This window comes from Lathamus discolor, chromosome Z, assembly GCF_037157495.1.
Source record: "Lathamus discolor isolate bLatDis1 chromosome Z, bLatDis1.hap1, whole genome shotgun sequence".
In the NCBI taxonomy this organism is placed as follows: Eukaryota; Metazoa; Chordata; class Aves; order Psittaciformes; family Psittacidae; genus Lathamus; species Lathamus discolor.
This window is the reverse complement of record NC_088909.1, coordinates 75,016,462-75,035,196: the sequence shown is the minus strand read 5'-3', so window position 1 is coordinate 75,035,196 and position 18,735 is coordinate 75,016,462. Positions and strand designations below refer to the sequence as shown.

The 18,735-nt window shown below is 40.2% G+C and overlaps 1 protein-coding gene across 1 annotated transcript in view; it reads right to left on the bottom strand.

Moving 5' to 3' along the window:
* The window catches only part of MLLT3 (MLLT3 super elongation complex subunit), a 124,053-nt gene that overhangs the window by 59,565 nt on the left and 45,753 nt on the right, over nucleotides 1-18,735 (bottom strand). The gene's annotated exons all lie outside the window — the stretch shown is intronic.

Below are 18,735 nucleotides of genomic sequence, written 5' to 3'. Positions count from 1 at the left end.
AGTATATAGCGCAGAATCTCAGGAAGATTATGTACTGTATTATGTTAAAACAGTAACCAGGTTTACTCTATAGGATTCAACCTTCTTTAACATTATAGTACGCATTACTAGCTGCAATATATAATCTTTTCCTTCAAGTTTTCAGTTTAATGCAAGGGCTTTTATTTACATGAAGTCCCCATAGCACTGAGCATAAGCTCTGTGAATAAAGTCGCACAACTTCAGACAGTGACAATAAGCAGGTCATTACAGAACTTAGAACAGAAGCCACCCTTCCCTTCTCCCATTTGGCTGCATGACAACCCCATTACAGAATTCATGCCCATGTAACACATAAGCACAAAGGTAGCCTGAGCTTGAGAAACCATCCTTTCAAATGCTGCACTGATATGTGTGACAACTCATGTCATATGGACTATCATCTCAATATCATACTAAAAGGTTCTCTGTTGTAGACTGGTAAAATGATGCAATTTGTACACAAAGGGTTGATTTCTTCAGAAAATTCTGCTCGAGCTATCTCAATTTTTGCTGAATAAAAAAAATACACTTCAGACTCACAGATGGATCATCATTTCTTAAGATGTAGACTCTCTTTAGAATTTCCTGGTAGCTGCACTGTATCGGGTGCAACTGAAACTATACTTTACAGAAGGCATATTTTGCAATCAGCTGTGCAAGGGTCTGAATACCAAACTTATGCTTTTCAGCACAGAACACAGGTAGGCACTTACCACGGTCTACCATGCCAAAAACATCACAAGGCCCATCAGACACATCCAGGAATACAACTGCTGCCACATTCTCAATAGTATGATCAATGATTGGGACCAGGTTAGGAAAGCTAAGGCCCACTTAGAATCAAATTTGGCTAGGGATGTAAAGGATAACACGAAGGGATTCTATAGTTACATTGCAAATAAAAGACAGACAAGGGACAACGTGGGCCCTCTCTGGAGGCTATAGGGAGAACTGGCTACCCTGGATTTGGAGAAGGCTGAGGTTCTGAATGACTTCTTTGCCTCAGTCTTCACTGGCAAATGCTCTGACCACACCACCCAAGTCTTTGAAGGCAGAAGCAGGGACTGTGAGAATGAAGACCCTAGGCCCACTGTAGGAGAGGATCTGCTTCGAGACCATCTTAAAAACCTGAACGTATGCAAGTCCATGGGACGTGATGAAATCCATCCGCAGGTCCTGAAGGAGCTGGCGAATGAAGTTGTTAAGCCACTGGCCATCATATTTGAAAAATCATGGCAGTCAGGTGAAGTTCCCAACGACTGGAAAAAGGGAAATATAACCCCCATTTTCAAGAAGGGGAAAATGGAAGACTCGGGGACTTATAGACCAGTCAGTCTCACCTCTGTGCCTGGCAAAATCTTGAAGCACATTCTCCTGGAAGGCATGCTAAGGCACATGAAAAACAACAAGGTGCTTGGTGACAGCCAGCATGGCTTCACTAAGGGGAAATCCTGCCTGACCAATTTGGTGGCCTTCTATGATGGGGCTACAGAGCTGATGGACAGGGGTAGAGCAGTTGATGTCATCTACCTGGACTTGTGCAAAATGTTCAACACTGTCCCACATGACATCCTTGTCTCTAAATTGCAGACACATCAATTTGACAGGTGAACCACTCGGTGGACAGAGAATGGCTGGGTGACCGCACACAGAGTTGTGGTCAATGGCTCAATGTCCAGCTGGATACCAGTAATGAGTGCTCTCCCTCAGGGACCGGTGGTAGGACCAGTCTTGTTCAACATCTTTGTTTATTACATGGACAGTGGGATTGAATGCACCCTCAGCAAGTCTGCCAATGACACCAAGTTGTGTTTCGGTTGATATGCTGGAGAGAAGGAATGCCATCCAGGGGGACCTTGGCACACTTGTGAGGTGGGCTGATGCCAACCTTATGAAGTTTAACCATGACAAGTGCAAGGTCCTACACCTGTGTCGGAGCAATCCCAGGCACAGTTACAGACTGGGCAGAGAAGAGATTCAGAGCAGCCCTGCAGAGAAGATTTGGGTGTGTTGGTCAATGACAAAATGAACATGAGCCAGCTTCAGTGTGTGCTCACAACCCAGAAAGCCAACCATATCCTAGGGTGCATCAAAAGGAGCGTGACCAGCAGGTCAAAGGAGGTGATCCTGCCCCTCTACTCTGCTCTCGTGAGACCTCACTTGGAGTATTGTGCGCAGTTCTGGTGTCCTCAACATAAAAAGGACATGGAACTGTTGGAATAAGTCCAGAGAAGGGCCACGAGGATGATCAGGGGACTGGAGCACCTCCCGTATGAAGATAGGCTGAGAAAGTTGGAGCTGTTCAGCCTGGAGAAGAGAAGGCTGTGTGGAGACCTCATAGCAGCCTTCCAGTATCTGAAGGGGGCCTATAATGATGCTGGGGAGGGACTCTTCATCAGGGACTGTAGTGATAGGACAAGGGGTAATGGGTTAAAATTTAAACAGGGGAAGTTTAGATTGGATATAAGGAGGAAATTCTTTCCTGTGAGGGTGGTGAGGCACTGGAATGGGTTGTCCAAGGAAGTTGTGAATGCTCCGTCCTATGCTCAAGGCCAGGCTGGATGAAGCCTTGGGTGGGATGGTTTAGTGTGAGGTGTCCCTGCCCAAGGCAGGAGGGTTAGAACTAGATGATCTTAAGGTCCTTTCCAACCCTAACTATTCTGTGACCTATAATAGTAGAGGTGGTTTAAGACATATAAAACTTTGAACTTGAACAGTGACCATTTTGTATTAAACCTCCCAGAAGTAATATTTCACCTTACACTGACATGTCTTCCCTTAATAGGGCACTCGTCAGCTTTCTGAGAACATAGAAACTTGGTTAATCCGTAAGTAAATGCACAAAGCAGAATTTTCTCCTACTACCTTGCCGTTGTCCTCCTCTGTTAGCACCAAATCCACACAGGGACTTCAAGAATGAGGAAAATGGCAAGTCCCTGCTCACCTATTGCAGTTGAGTATCACTACACAGTTCACTTTATGCAACCAACAGAAAAGGAAAAAAATGACAAAGTAGACAAAGAATAATCACTTTTCCAAACTCTTCTGCAGTCTTACAGCTATAGACTTTAGTCTGGTTTTCCTGACAAGAAAAAAAGAATTTACAGTTTATAAAATGGAATTTCAAAGGTTTTGAATAAAAACTATCATGATTGTTCAAATCTAAGAGGTGCTTTCAGACATACAAAGCTCTGAACTTGGACAGTGACCGTTTTGTGTTAAACCTCCCAGAAGTAGTATTTCACCTTATTCTGACATGTCTTCCCTTAATAGGGCACTTGAAAACTGTAAGTATAATAGTTCTAGTAAGCACATAATACATACTGACAACTCTTTCAAAGACGGAGAAGCCCTCCTGCTCCTCCTCTGCCTCAGAAGAAAACTTGAGGAGACAGCCTTCCCAGTATTAATTGAATGTCCATGCAGGGTTCAGAAGACTGAAATCCACTTATATAAAACCAGGGCATGATTATATAGCAAGTATTTATCCATATGGAAACACTGAAATTTTAGAAACCGTAATAATACATTAACTGTTACAGAGATTTCAGGCTCCATTACTTGACAAGTCACAAATCACTTTTTTCCTTTTTTTTTTTTAAATAAATATCAGGCCAACTTCTTCCTGAGCACTTAATTGGTGCAGAAAACACTGTCAGCATAAATATTTTTCATTCTCTCCTTCAAACATCCCTTCTTTCAGATTTACACAGCTGTTAGCTATACTGAATAGTACCTTGTCAAAGTTTCTCATTACAGTTCTGAAAACAAAGTCTTTTATAGTTGCAGACTCTGTTGGAACTTGGGTGATGGGATACAAAACACTTAATCACAATGAAACTACTTTGGGTGCCTTCCCAAGCTGAAAGATAGCTTTTACTAGAAGAAAAAGACTATAATCTTGTGAATGAAACTGTCCTGAAAAGAAGTGACTGAGGTAAGCTCCATGCTCTTGCATACATGTAGACTGCAACAAAAGTGAAAGCCTCACCTCTCTTATGGAATCCACTACCACACATACTGGCAGAAACAGCACCTCCGTGCACTCTGAACCAACATGCACTAGTATAAGCTCTCTGTTCTGTTAACTGTCGCAAGTAGTAACCAGAGCTGCAATGACATATGTGGTTTAGCCAAGCCAGCAGGCAATCATCCTATCAAGGTTTGTCAACTGGAGAAGTTGCAAGAGTCAGGTAAACCACAGGACAGGTAGGAAGAAAAACCTAGATATAGTGGAAAAAGGAAAGAAAGACAAAAGCAAATTGCAAATACAGACCAACAGATCAAAACCAGCAACAGAAACCCAAAGCAGTTAACAGCAGCGTTCACCCCAAAATACAATGAAACATTCCTTTCTGTTGGACACTGACCATTTTGTGTTAAACCTCCTAGAAGCAGTATTTCACCTTATTCTGACATGTCTTCCCTTAACAGGGCACTTGTAAACTTTAATAATTCTAGTAAGCACACAATACTGACAACTTTTTCAAAGACAGAAAAGCCTTCCTGCTCCTCCTGAGCCTTCTTGCCCTAGCTTCTAAACCTTCCCTTCTTCCCTCCATCATTTAACAGTTTGTGTAGTCTTTTAGTTTCATATAATTTCAAGCTTCTATTCAGTATTTGAACACCTCTGGCCGCAGAAGCAAAGTTTGATCTGACAGGGCTCTAACTACAGCAAAGGTGTAGAAGCTAGGGCAAGAAGGCTCAGGTCCCAGGACAAGAAGTAGTTCTCCTAAGTGGAATACCATTTTTCTATAATGCTGGGGAAGCACATACACACAGGAGCAACTGCACAAATACTGACTTCCAGTACTGTGCACATTCTCAGGTACTCAACCACAATATACTGTCACTTAATTGCTCTTGACAGAGGACTATTTAGGCACTCAGCTGCAATCCTTGCTTCACTACAAATAGTTCACAAAGAACAGGAATAGTTAGAGGCACATTGGCTATGCTGATCCATTCATTTTGACCAGCCATCCCATACACCAAAGCACAGTAATTCGCAGCTAATTATTTAAATGTGCCTTCAAAGAGGCACAAATTTAAATGTGCCTTCCAGAGACCAAATGCAAGATATCAGTGTGCATCTTCAAATGAAGCTTAGTAACAACATTATCATTACTAATACATAATTTTATTCACAGGGATTTTTTTTCTTCTCCACAAGATCTCAGTATCTGTGTCAGCAAAATTGCTTATTAGACTCATTCTACATATAAGAAAGAGATGTGAGTGCTCCATTCTCATTCAATGCACTCTACAGCTGAATTCTTTTGATAATGCCAGCATAATGAGTTACCCAAGATCACTGCAAGCTAGGACAGGAATTTATGAAGAGTAGATTATTTGTCCACTATTCTTCAGGGGAATATGCTTTCTCTACAGCTCATGTTAAGTGGCTTAAATCATTTATCTCAAATGTTTTGCTTCTTTAACCCACAAGTGAAGCACTGCTTTTTCTTTTGTGTTGACACATGCATTCCCATGTGCTGCATCAGATATTAACTGGCACCTAAGGAACAGATGCAAATCAAGCCATGAGAATGCATTTAACTAACAGTGACCACACTGAGGCCTTCGGAGATAACAATAACAAAATTCTAGTAAGAGCTATGCTTTTTAACAGCTTTGAGATTCATTTGCTGCTCCAACACCATTACATACTTCATTGTGAATAGATTTTTCATTTTTAAAAATTGCAGTATGAATGAGTAAGGAAAGGCAGATTTTTTTACGCAGATGTTGACACAACATAAGAACGACGCAGAATAATGACTGTAACAATTCACATATATTTTGTGTACCCTACAGGAAACACTGGTGGCTGCTGTGAGGAAGAAAAGCCTTTTGACAGAGAACTGGTTTAACTGTAACTCTCTGCACTGGTATTTTATAGATTCTTTCCTATAATTTGCTCAGATTGGTCACCCTTCAATCAACTTTTCTCTCTATCCATCACCATCTTCATTAAAAGGAGTCTCAGAATAAAGGGGTGGCATTCACTTTCAGAGGAAGGCAGACTGTCATCCCAAATCCCTCTTGCAGCAAGAAGTCAGTTTTAAGTATTCAGCTCTGATTTCTATAAAAGCTCTTTGACCCTGTTACTCAGTAGCTCCCCTTGACAGCTGCTGAGCTGCTGTACTTGGACTCTATACAACAACAGCCCGGAAGAGCACGGGTCCATAATGCGCTACCTTCAAGGTACACCTCAGCCATTAATTCCAACAAATTGCCGGGCAGGTTCAAACAAAAGCTAGCAAAAATTACTAAATTAAATGTGGGTTATAAAGTACCTCCTACATTAGGAGTAAGGAATTCTCGTTTGCTTAACTCCTTACACTGACAAGTATGTGATGAGAAAAATACAACCCTGAAGTGAAAGCACAGGAGGCACCAAGACAGAACTAAGGCTGAGCTTTTAGCATTGCATTTGCAATCTTATTAAGTCCCCTGCCCCACATCCCAAAAGCTCATAATTTCTGCCAGATGGACAGGACAGCAAGATACAGCTTACAACCCCTTAAACAAAGTGAATACTACCCAACTTTCAGTGTAATGTTTTCTGAATATAGTGTCTATTCCCTGACCACTGGACATCATCTTCATCAATTCAGATCAAACTGATACACAAGACAGAAGGGCAGGGAAGGGGAAAAAACTTTTGCCATGCCCAACAAGGTTTTCCAAATCCAGGTCTTTCAGAAGTCATTAGCACTGGCCTTTAAACATTGCTAAAAGACCAGAGAGAACAGTGAACACCCACTCACAAATTTCTTACCAGTCAGAACAAAAATATAAAAATAGACTAATAAAGGTAAGGTTTGGGTTTTCTGTTGGTGGTTGGGTTTGGGGATTTTGTTTGTTCGCTTGGGGGCTTTTTGGTGCATGTTTTGTTCTGTTTATTTTGAGGTTTTGTTTGCTTGGGGTTTTGGTTTGGGGTTCTTTTTTCATTCAGTTTTGGGGTTTTTTTGGGGTTTTTTTGGTGGTTTTTTCTTGGGGGGGGGGGTGGGATGGTGGTTGCTTTTTGTTTGGTTGAGCATTTTATACAGTTAAAAGGCCACATATACCCTCGTAACTCTTCCTCTTAGCACATGAAGACAGCAGTAAGCCTTCAACACACAACTCTGAGTTTCTCAAATACAGCAGTGAGCTTCCTACATCTACGGATTCAAGTGGCATAACCTGCAGTTTCACATTTACAATGCTGTCAATTTAAGTAAATTTAAAGATTTTCTGTGATTTACTGGTTTCTCTTACTAATTCTCAGTGGACATATACTATGTGGCTGCAGGTCCTAGAAGCAATTGAGAACATGAAACTCTAAATTGAAGAGACGCAAGACTTCCTACTATTGATTTTTTTTTTTTCTCTGTAGCACATACAAAATATTTCCTTGCTTTTTAAAGTACAGCCACTAAGTGTTTTGACATAAGCAGGGATTAGAAGGGGAACCTAAGCTATCCTGATTTCATAATGCTATGCAGGGCCATTTGATGTACACATGCTGCAGATGGGAAAGAATGCACCTTCACTCATTAACAATAAAGAAGAAAGCAGTCTGTACTGCCAGACAACAGGCAACAACTACCTAACTTGGAAATTCACTATTGTGTAAAGTTACACAGTTCAAATCCACACAACTTACTTGCCTAGTATCTTCCCGCTTTGCTAAAATGCAACTGCAACAGGAAAGGATTTTAAAGCTCCACCTCACTTACTAGAATCTGGCTGGTAGCAAAACATCCACTGGACCTTGAAATGCCGTTTTAAACCGTGTTTTTCCACCCACATCCACTGGACCCTGAAATGCCGTTTTAAACCGGGTTTTTCCACCCTTTCCAGAACTTCCAGCAGGAGGAGCAGTTCTCTTGAGCGCCCTACGACAGACACCAAAAGATCCTCAGGCACCTGCAAGCTTCCAGACTTCACTACATGTGGCAGATGGTGCAGAAGTCCTCTCCTTGACTTACAGACACAGAAAGCTGTTCAGTTATATTCTGCACTGCACACACAAACAACAATCCTTAATGAGACACATGGAAGTTACTGGAGATGTCTCCGACTATTTATAATTCATGCCTCCTATCCCATCTGTCTGCTCCCTCAGGTTTCCTCCAGATAAGACAGGAATGAGAGAAAAGTGGTGGGGGTGGGGTGTCTCTATTTTAAGTTCAATATGCTATGCAAAATTAAACTGGGAACAAATATTTTCAGAACTACTCTCTATTCCAGTGATACCATATTTGTGTTAAACCATTTCTGCTGAACTGCAAGCCAAGGCTAAGAATTTTTCCATCAAACTTCTGCTCTTAATGATCATTTTACTTCATTAATGGTAAAGTAAATACAGTTTATTTTACTTGTAAAGGTTTTCATTTTATGGAGCACATACAGTAACTTAAAATACCAACAGAACATTTTTCCGGTAAAGAACAGTGTCACATGCAATCTGTGTTTGCATCAGCCCTGCAAAGGTACATCTTCCCTATCTGGGAATGCTTAAAAACCGAGAAGTGTCTGCTGCCTAAAGCTCTAAGTTGGTAGTAATTTTTCCACTGCATTGAGACAAGAGATGAGAACCTGTGTCTGTAACGCATCTGGCAGAACTTCTCTGAAAACACAGTAGTAAAGAACAAAATCTGCTACTGCACACACCATTCATTCATCATTATGTCTTATCTTCATAAATGTAGTTGATTTTTTACACGACATTTAAGAAGAAACTCGTAAGTGGTTCCAGTAGTAAAAGTGAGTGGATTTCTTAATGGCTAAGACAGCTTCTGGACTACATCAGCACCCTCCCGCAAAAGGCAAGTGATGACAGAGAACTTCTCTTCACAGAACATGAAGTATTTAAAACTATGAAACTGAGATGGGAGACATGGGAACATCCCCATGAAATTACCATAACTCAGTTACTGTTTACATTGAATACAGAGTTTGTATTTGAAATAATATTAACTAGTATCTAAAAGCAACACAGTAATTCTATGGTGCTAGCACACCCCCATTATATCTCTACTGCAATGGCATTTTTCACTTAGAGGAACAATACACATTAGGTACCTTTACTGCCCTTGTAAGCCTTCAGCCTGCAGTGTATTTTAAATTAGGATGTCAGGAAACTGTTTCTTGCAGAAGTATTTCAATATTAATGGCACTGTTTCTTCATATTTAATAAATTGGGAAAGGTAACTGATTTTGCTTCCATTGCCTATCTGATGCCATTCAGAGCAGCTACACGTAAGATCACGAGCACTAGACTGCATATCGGGGTTACTTTAGCAATTGGAGAGTGATACTAAGAGAAGGAAAAGAAAAATATCTCCTCAAGCACATTTTATTAATACCACTTATTAGAAATTGGGAAAACATAATAAAGCATGCTATCCTAATTTAAGCAAAACATTGATATTAACATGGCATGAGCTTAAAACTCTAGAAGAGTACCACTAAGGCTGAAACAATTATTTACATGGTATGTTTACGTTGATCTGCCTGCTTTTTCTGGCTTTTACTTAGCATTAGCTGTGTGCCAGATCAATACAATGCTCTACAACAAAAAAATACCCTCAAGTACAGAGATTTGAAGTCTGTGTGCAAACACATTTACAACGAATATGATACAAATGTATGCTCCAGGCATAAACACAGCCGAAGTAGCTCAGTTTGCATGCAGGTAATGCAGATGTTATATCTGTTGGCAGGCAGGTAATTGACCGTAGCAATTACACTATTCAGCTGTTTGACATTCTGAGGTAAGAGAACAGGAGAACAGGTAGCCACATGAGACTAATGATGAGTGATTTATAACAAAGGAGCACAGAAATTAAGATTTTCTTCAAAGTGAAATAATAAAAATTGCAATGCTGTTTCTGAGCATTACAGCATACCTACAGCTTTATTTTTCTGCCTAAGAAGATGGAATAAACTATTTCAAGTTGGAAGAGACCTACAAGTATCCTCCAGTCCAACCACCTGAAAAAAAGTTAAAATATAATTATTAAGGGCATTGCCCAAGTGCCTCTTAAACAGGCTTGGGGCACTGATCACCTCTCCAGGAAGCCTGTCCCAGTGTCTGGCTACCCTCTTGGTGAAGAAATGCTTTCATATGTTCAGCCAAAACCTCCTCAGGGCAGCTCTGAGCCATTCCCACACTTCCTGTTGCTGAATCGCAGGGAGAAGAGATGAGCACCCCCTCTCCACTTCCCCTCCTCAGGAAGCTGGAGGGAGCAATGAGCTCATCCCTCAGCCTCCTTTCCTCCACACCAGACAAGGCCGGAGCCCTCGGCCGCCCCTCACAGGACGCGCCTTCCTGCCCTTCCACCAGCTTTGTTGCCTTCCTCTGCCTGCATTCAAGGACCTTCACATCCTCCTTAAACTGTGGGCCCTGAGCTGCACACAGGGCTCAAGGCAAGGCCGCACAATGCTAAATACAGCAGGATAATCATCTCCTTTGACCAGCCTGTTCTGCTGTGTTTTGATGAACCCTGGGCTGAAAAAACACACTAAATGCCTCTGATTTTTCTACATCCCTATTAGGCAGAAGGCTACTTTCAAGTATCAATCCAGTGATTTCTTCAGACCTCTTTTTGCTATCGACATACTTTAAAAAAGCCATTCTTACCAGCTGATTCAGCTCTAAGCTTTGTCCTTTGGTGCCTTCTCCCTGCATACATGAACTCTTCCTGTGAAGCCTGAGCTCACTTCCAGATATCACACAATTTCTTCTTCCTCTGAAGCTCCACTGTTGAGCCCAGCTGGTCTTCTCCCCACTTGCTTGACTTTCAGCACAATGCGATTACCTTTTCCTGTGCTTCTAAAAGGTGGTTCCTAAAAACTGACTAGCTCTCATAGATCCCCCAAGCCCTCAAAAGCAGATTCCCAAGTGGCATGGCTAACAAGCTCCCTGAACAGCTCAGTTTGCTCTCTTTAAATTTAGGGAAATTACCCTGCTGCCCTTCCTTCTTACTACACTGAAAATATTAAAACTTAACCATTTCATGATCACTGTGGCCAAGACAGCCACCTACCATCACATCTCACACAAGTTCTTCTCTATTCACAAACAAGTGTAGGAGGAAACCTTTTCTAGTTGGCTTACTGCATACCTGTGACAAGAAATTATCTTCAACATACTTCTGGAATTTCCCAGACTTGCTTGTCACACTGGTCTGGTATTCCCAGATGATGTCTGGGAATTTGAAATCTCCCATAAGGACAAGGTCCACCAATCCAGAGATTTCTCTTAAGTTTCTATAGAATAAACCATCAGTGCTATCATCATGGCTGAGTGAACAGTAAACACACAAATCTCCTTTGTTTTCCATCCCCCTCATCCTCACCAGAAGCTCCCAACCACATTACCCATAACTGTAAGGGCTGTACAGTCAAAGCTCTCCCTTACAGACAGTGCAACTCCTCCACCTCACCTGCCCTGCTCATCCCTCCTGAACAGCTGCAGCCCTGATCCCAGCACTCCAGTCATGGGACTCATCCCACCAAGTCTCACCAGTGACATCGCAGCTCTGGGAACAGACCAACACCTCCAGTTCATGCTGTTTCTCATACTCCATGCGTTGGTGTACAAGCATTTCAGATATACGGAAAGACATATATACTCTGAAAGGTACAAGATATTAATTCCAGCCAACCACAGATACGTTTCTTCACAAACTCTGCAGCTCTGCATATTATTTATAAACTTGCCTTTGTACACCGAGCAGAAAGGGAGGGGAAGACACGTAGATCAGGCCTAAAAGCAGAAAACCCTCAGAGTGGTACATGGTCTAATGCTGAATAAATGGTTTTGTTCTAGGCCAATTAGATCACGAAGTGAACAATAAATTTTAAAAATCCCTTATTTAAAAAAAATGCTACATTTGTAAGATCGTATCAGCACTACTAATACAGTGGTAATATGGAAAGAGTAAAAATAAAGTGACCATGATGTCCAAACACACATTTGATAGATCATGAGTAGGATTCAAAGGTATCTGTTTGCAATCTTTCAACCTTTTAAAAATCAAGGAAAAAGAGGACAAAATGGCATTTGCAAGTTGTTATTTTTTGGTATGTTGTTTGGTTCTTTTTAATAAAAAAAAATAAATCAGAAAACTATTGACTGAAACATTAGCAATGTTTTACTTGTTTATATGTTATTGAATAAAAACATTTCATCTGCAATCCCTAGCCTCTAATTGTTTCTGAAAGAACAGATATACAGCATTGTTTCCAGTCTTCCTGTCAGTGGTATCTTTATCATTCCACTGTTGAGCTGCAAGCATCAGGTAACAAATAAATAATTTTGTTGATAATTCTGCAGAACATTTCAGGGCCTCTTAACTGTTTTAGTTGTGCAGATCTGAAAAAAGAGTGAGGTGCTTCCTAACAGACCTTAACACATGCAAACTGCTAACAATAATTTTTGCACAAAATACTTTAAACTTTGCTTCAGTGTTTAGACAGCATTTTCATATGAAAAATATTTCAGAATCATTAGCAAACACAAGTTTGGTTTTGGGAAAAACTATAACATACTCCTAACCTGTAACGTGTTCTGCTTCTACAAAACTATTTTAGAAGAACTTCAAAGAATATGTCAATGAAACAGAGAAGTGTTTCGAATTGACTAAAATGTCATTACAAAGTTATCCTGTGGAAAAATGTGTTTGCAAAGCTGAAAACTGAAGTGTACATAAGCTGCATAACAGATGGACTTTGTATGGCTTCATGGTATGCTATGCATAAAGACATACACAGACAAATGAGCTGTACCAATAAAAACATTTCAGTTCATTCTAAAAAACTTAAGAGATAGCACTCAATGTACTTTTTAAAAATCTGTAATATCTCTAACTGGTTTTTGTACCTCATTCCCCAAAACTGTTTTTCATCTCTTTTCCTGTCAGCATTCATTAACAAGGTATTGAACGTTTGTTACTGTTTAATTTTTTCAGCTGAATGATCTTACTTTACCTTGTCAATCTTGCCAACACAATTTAAATTTTGGTTGTCATTCCAGATTTAAGTTGATGAAACAGGAATTCAGTCACACTGTATGAGCCTCAAAGAACTGCTGAGTAGCTCTGAAGTCTGGTGGTATTTTTGAAGAGCAAACTCCATGCCTTTGGACTTTTTCTAGGACAGTATCTATGCAGCAGGTACTTAAAACGTTTCCAGGAGAAAACTCATGCCTCCCTGCATACCTCCAACAACTTTATAATTCTTCATTAAATGATGCACCAATTGGAAATAAGAGAACGGCCAAATGTGAGGTGGTTGCTTGGACATAATATGCTAAAATGTCAGTTAAAATTACCCTTGACAGATTTTCTAGATCAGATTTTGTTCCCTCAAAACAAGTCAAGCCTTGTTTACTTTATTAGGGTTGCACTAAGTGTAGCTAAATTGTGACCCTTAAGTTTAAATAACCCAGCATTGAGCAAAACATGGTATTTTTTTCTCTTTCAATCACACATACTCATTGCAGATTTACAGTGAAACTAACATAAGAAAACACTGAATTCATGAGATACTGGTCTGAACCAAACTGTGCTCTTACTCAGTCCAACTGGAGTAGAAGCCTACTCAGCAATGTAACTACATGTTCAAACAGAACCTAACCAAAGAACATATGAACACAGTGAACAGCTCAGGAAAAGGACTCTGAAACACCTCTTGCAATTCATCATTTGACCTGAATCTGAGCTATCAATCACTTCAACTGCAATCTTTTCCTTTACTCATCGCAATGTGTTTCTCTTTTCTTGGTATTCCTCTGTTTTCTTTATGGATTTTGATTATTAACAGCTTCAAAAACAGAGAAATAAATTCAGTGACAACATCTTGAATAAAAATTAAAGCGCATGACATCAGCCAGACATGCAGGAAACAAGTAATCTTATACCGCTATTGTTTCATTAGTGGTCATGATTCAAGAAAACTTCAGAGGAACAGAAAACTTGACACTTTTTTTTCAGTTTTGAAGAAAGGAATGCAGTAATTTACTTTGGGTGAAGATATCCAAACCTTCAAAATCATGCATGCCTAACAATAATTTGCTTCAATCTAACAAAATATCCCCCAGTTAACAATCATTTATAATTCTTTCTGGAATCAGAGTACACATTCCCTAGAAAACATGAAATTAGTCAAAATGGAAAAAGGCACTTCATATTAGCATATCAGGTGCTTTCAAAGGAGTCATGCTCATAAATTTTCTGTATCAAAGCAGACTTCCTTGCTTCAACATAACATCCAAAACTTTGTTCGCCATAGTAGACTTGACTGATAATACATAACTGCACAAAAAGGGCTTTCAATATCTGGAATGTTTAACTCAGGAAGTTCCTCACCTTTCTCATTTTTTGTTGGGTTTTTTGGGGGCCTGGATGGGGATTTTTTTGTTTGTCTGTGGTCGTTTTGTTGTTTTTGTTTCTATGGTTTTGTTTTTGGTTTTGTTTGGGTATTTTTGTTGTTGTTTTGGTTGTAGGGTTTGGGGGTTTTTTGTTTGGTTTGGTTTCTTTAAACTAGCAAGTGCCCAAGGAAAATGACTAGACAGATCTTAGATTTTAATCCATGTCTGATCTTCCCAGGTTTGAAAAAAGAACACCTCCAAGGACAGTGTGCATGCAATACACTGTCGAATTGAAAAACAAAAAGAGAAAGGGAAGCACCTGTAGAAACATAGCCAAATCAGAGCAAAACTTAATTAAGCAAGCTTCCCCACTCATTCTTTCCAGATGTTTTCAGAAGGTCTTTCCACCAATCAGGTGTTTTAGAAAGACCATGATATATCAAAGACAGGTGATGTTTGTTTGACAAACAAAGACAGGTGATGCATGTTTTTAAACATCACTAATGTCCTACTAATTTCAAACAAGTAAGCATGAAACAGGGCCTAAAGCAGGCACAAGTTTGACTGCCTCATTTTTACAGCATCTGCTTGTCTTTGCTCTTCTTTAAAACTGCCTTTCAACCTAAGCTAGAAATCCCAAGCTAGACAATGTACTGGGAACACTGCTTCCTAAAACACCTCCCTTCTCCGCACAACCCCTCCCCCCCCCCCTTTCTTTTTTTTTTGCTCTTCTTCTAAGATGGTGTTCAGCTGTCACTTACCACAGCTCCACTGCGGGTAAGTTACACAGGAGACTTCTGGGTTCTTTTGGAGACTTATGACGGATGGGAGCCACCCAGTAAGCACTCAGACCCAAGGATGGCAACCCGTAAGTACAGCTGTCAAGACTTCTGCCTCTTCATGTGAATGGTAAGGAAGCTACAACTTGTGGCCAAGAAGTATGTGTCTTTATTTGGGGCAAACAGAAGAGGAAGATGGAACAGACTATAACAGAAAAAACTCATCTGACCCAAAAGCTGGCCAAGCAGCTGCACAAGTTGCTCAAAGGAGGTTCCCCCAGGCTGGGCACGGACTCAAGACTGCCTTCTTGCTCCACACCACCCAGAAGCACTCATGAGCTCCCCATCACTTCGCTGCTGTCAGCTATATTAAGGGCTACTTCCAGTTACAGTCATCTGAGAGAAATGAACAATAACAAAAAAAAGCCTTTTTCTTCAGTAACAAGGTCACAATGTCAGAAACATGCCTACCCGTGGCCTCATGCTGAGCAAGAACTGAAGAACCCTCCCCACATGCATAATCCAATATACTACAAAGAAAATGCTAGCAATAATAAAATTGGAGCTGCGAAGGCTCACAGCGTTCGCAAGTACAAAAACCTGAAGCAAAGCCAGTAATGCATGGCAGTATGAGCCCTGCAGCTGAAAGGTTCAGAAAACCACAAAGCAGAGAGGGGTGAGCAGAAGGCTTTCTTTCCAGCCCCCACCTTCCACCTCTGCCTTCAGGAACTTATTTGCTGTCTGTAGTGAAACTTCAGCCACATGCTTCAGAAACTGAAAACGTTTCCATGGCTGCTTGCCAGGATACCACATGCCAATATGTAGTGCCATTCAGACAGACTGAGATTACAGGAAATGCTGAAGGAGACAGAACAAATCAGTCACACAGTTGTCACCTGTAGGAACGCATAAAAGGGCTTTCTGCAGATTCTGAGATATGACACACACAGTCAAACCTCTGCAAATCTCTACTATTTAATAATGATTCTCTCTAAGACTCCTCCAAGCAAAACCTTGGACATAATTAAAAGGAGGACTAAGGGAAGCAATGAAAAGACAAATATTGAAAACATATATAGCAAAACCCCTATTTTTAGAACTCCTTTAGACATTCAGAACTACTACCTTCCAAAATGTCCTGAAGTTACTTTATAAAGAATATTTACTTATGCATGCAAAAAAACTTAATGATAAAAACCAGTTAAGCTATATTAAAGGTCCACACAAGAGTAGAAACTGTACATTCCTTATTCTCCCCAACTGTTTACATTCCTCTTAGGACAGCACAAAAGATCAAACTGTTTCCTGCTCCAGGGCAGACTTTGGAAAAGGAGAAGTTAACAGTATCTTTTCCTTGCAGGAAACATTTTGCTTTAGTTAAGAGCAAAAGTAAAGATAGACTGAAAATAACACTCTGAATAAAGAGTGCCCTATGCAATTCAATTTCTCTCAAGGATAATCACAAGCACCACACACTCTGAAGCCTTCCCACAGACATAGTAAGCTCAAATATTTATGACACCAGAGACAAGCGTGAAAGATAGTAGGGATGCCCGCTTTACAGGCAGAGATATGAGGTACACACAGAAAGAGAACTGTCACGTAATACAGAAAATACATAGCAAAGGCAGTCTAAAAAACAAGTCTAAACCTTGAATGCGGAGTCACGATAGACAACCTATTCTAACTTGAATAGTTCAGAACCATGAAAAGTATCAGGATGGGTTGGGGAAGTAGCACAAACAGCTATAATGTACTGCAAGAAAAAAAACCAACATGAATCTGAATAAATATAGAACACTTACATCAGAAAGAAACTCCGTTTTTCTCTTTTTTATTAAACAGGCAGGTTGTTAAAACTTTCATGATTCTTAATGAGATATTTTTTCAATATAGGACTGCTATTCACAACATTTATTAATGACTGAACGCAAGACAGGTAGACTTACTGGGAAGAAAACATCTTGATGAAAGAAAATCAGGTTAACCTCCAACTGAGCATAATGAAGAAAATGAGGTGACTTAACATAACTTGCTACACTTAACAAGGCAATAACAAATGGAAACCAATGTAGAGAGAAACATATAACACACATTTTAAAAGGACACCATTTAAACTGCAAGTCTGTTTTAAGTACTTATCACTTAGTATCCCTATAACCTACTTATGAACATAAGAAGTCAATGCAATCTCAGTATGAAGCCAGTAAACTGGATGATAGACTATTTCAGCTAAATTGCTCTTCTGTAGTGTAACGATCACTCTGGGTAACTGAATTTCTGTACTGCTCATGAGGTTTTGATCTTCTCCTTCCCACTCCTTGAAACACAGAATAGAAAATCAGGAAGAGATGAAAAACCTAAAGGGAGTATTAAAACCCAAGAACTGCAACACCACCAAGAAGAGTTAAAACTGTGACACGCTTCATTCTGGTAACATAAACAGGGTGCCTGATCATGTGTTCCTAAAATGCCCTTGACACAACTTTAACATAATTGCAAAACCTAGCCATTTAAGACAACCCCAACCACCCATGCCCTTCCACAAAGCCCTAGCTGAAGCCTTACTGCAACAGAGGAAAGTGATTTCTCTCAGTTTACAGTCTGAGCTCTTTCTTACCAAAGCGTTTTCACAACACTGCCCAATATTAAGTACCAATTACTGTGACTTCAGAACACAGCAGTTACCTTAACAAAACACTGAGCAGTACAGACTGGTAAACACTGCCTTGCAGCTGTCAATCCTTTAAGCCACCTAAAATATTTAAGCTCTAAGGCCAGTACCAACCTCTGTGCTGTCTGTCCTTCACTTGTGATGCTAATTTGAGTACGTGCTCCCCTCCACAAGGTACCAATTATTATAAAATAACTTATCATCCTCAAGACTCTCCCTTGTTTGTCAAGTTTGCCTGCAACTGGCTGACTTTCATGGGGATATGCAAAAATGAGATTAAAAGCCTTCATCCTCAAAGAACAGTAAAGCTTACACGTTTCTTCTAGCCAGCCATAATGGTTAAGATTCACTTACCCACTGTTTGAAATATAACCTAAATTTTAATTCATCTGTTCCCACTGAATTTGATCCCCTGCTTGTCTGCTCTTTGTTACAGTAAAAATATCCTTTAACAAAGCATTTGTATTCTGATCATCTTGTGAATTATACTGTTTTCTCCTTCACATTCTATAAAATACAGTTTTCCCACATGAGGTCCTAATATGTACCATGTGTATCAGGATGAAATTCCCAGAGGCTAGTAGCTTTTCAACTTGTGAGAGTTTCCTTGGCACCTACACATTTTTCCTCGGTTGAATCAGCTGTTGCAGTAAAGTATTAAGAATACATTTAACCCCTTGGACCTTGAAGTTAGGTGACAGCTAGAAACACGCCCCTCAAGAAAGGCCTGTAGGCACTGATTATTTTTGTTACTGAAATATCCCCCGGTCACTGGCTGAGGTCTTGTGCTGCTACTCTGCATAACCAGACGGATAAACAGAAGTGGTATTAAGACATTACATGAAAGAAGTTACATACCTTATTCAATGTCTTTTCCTAGACCACAGTCATTCCGA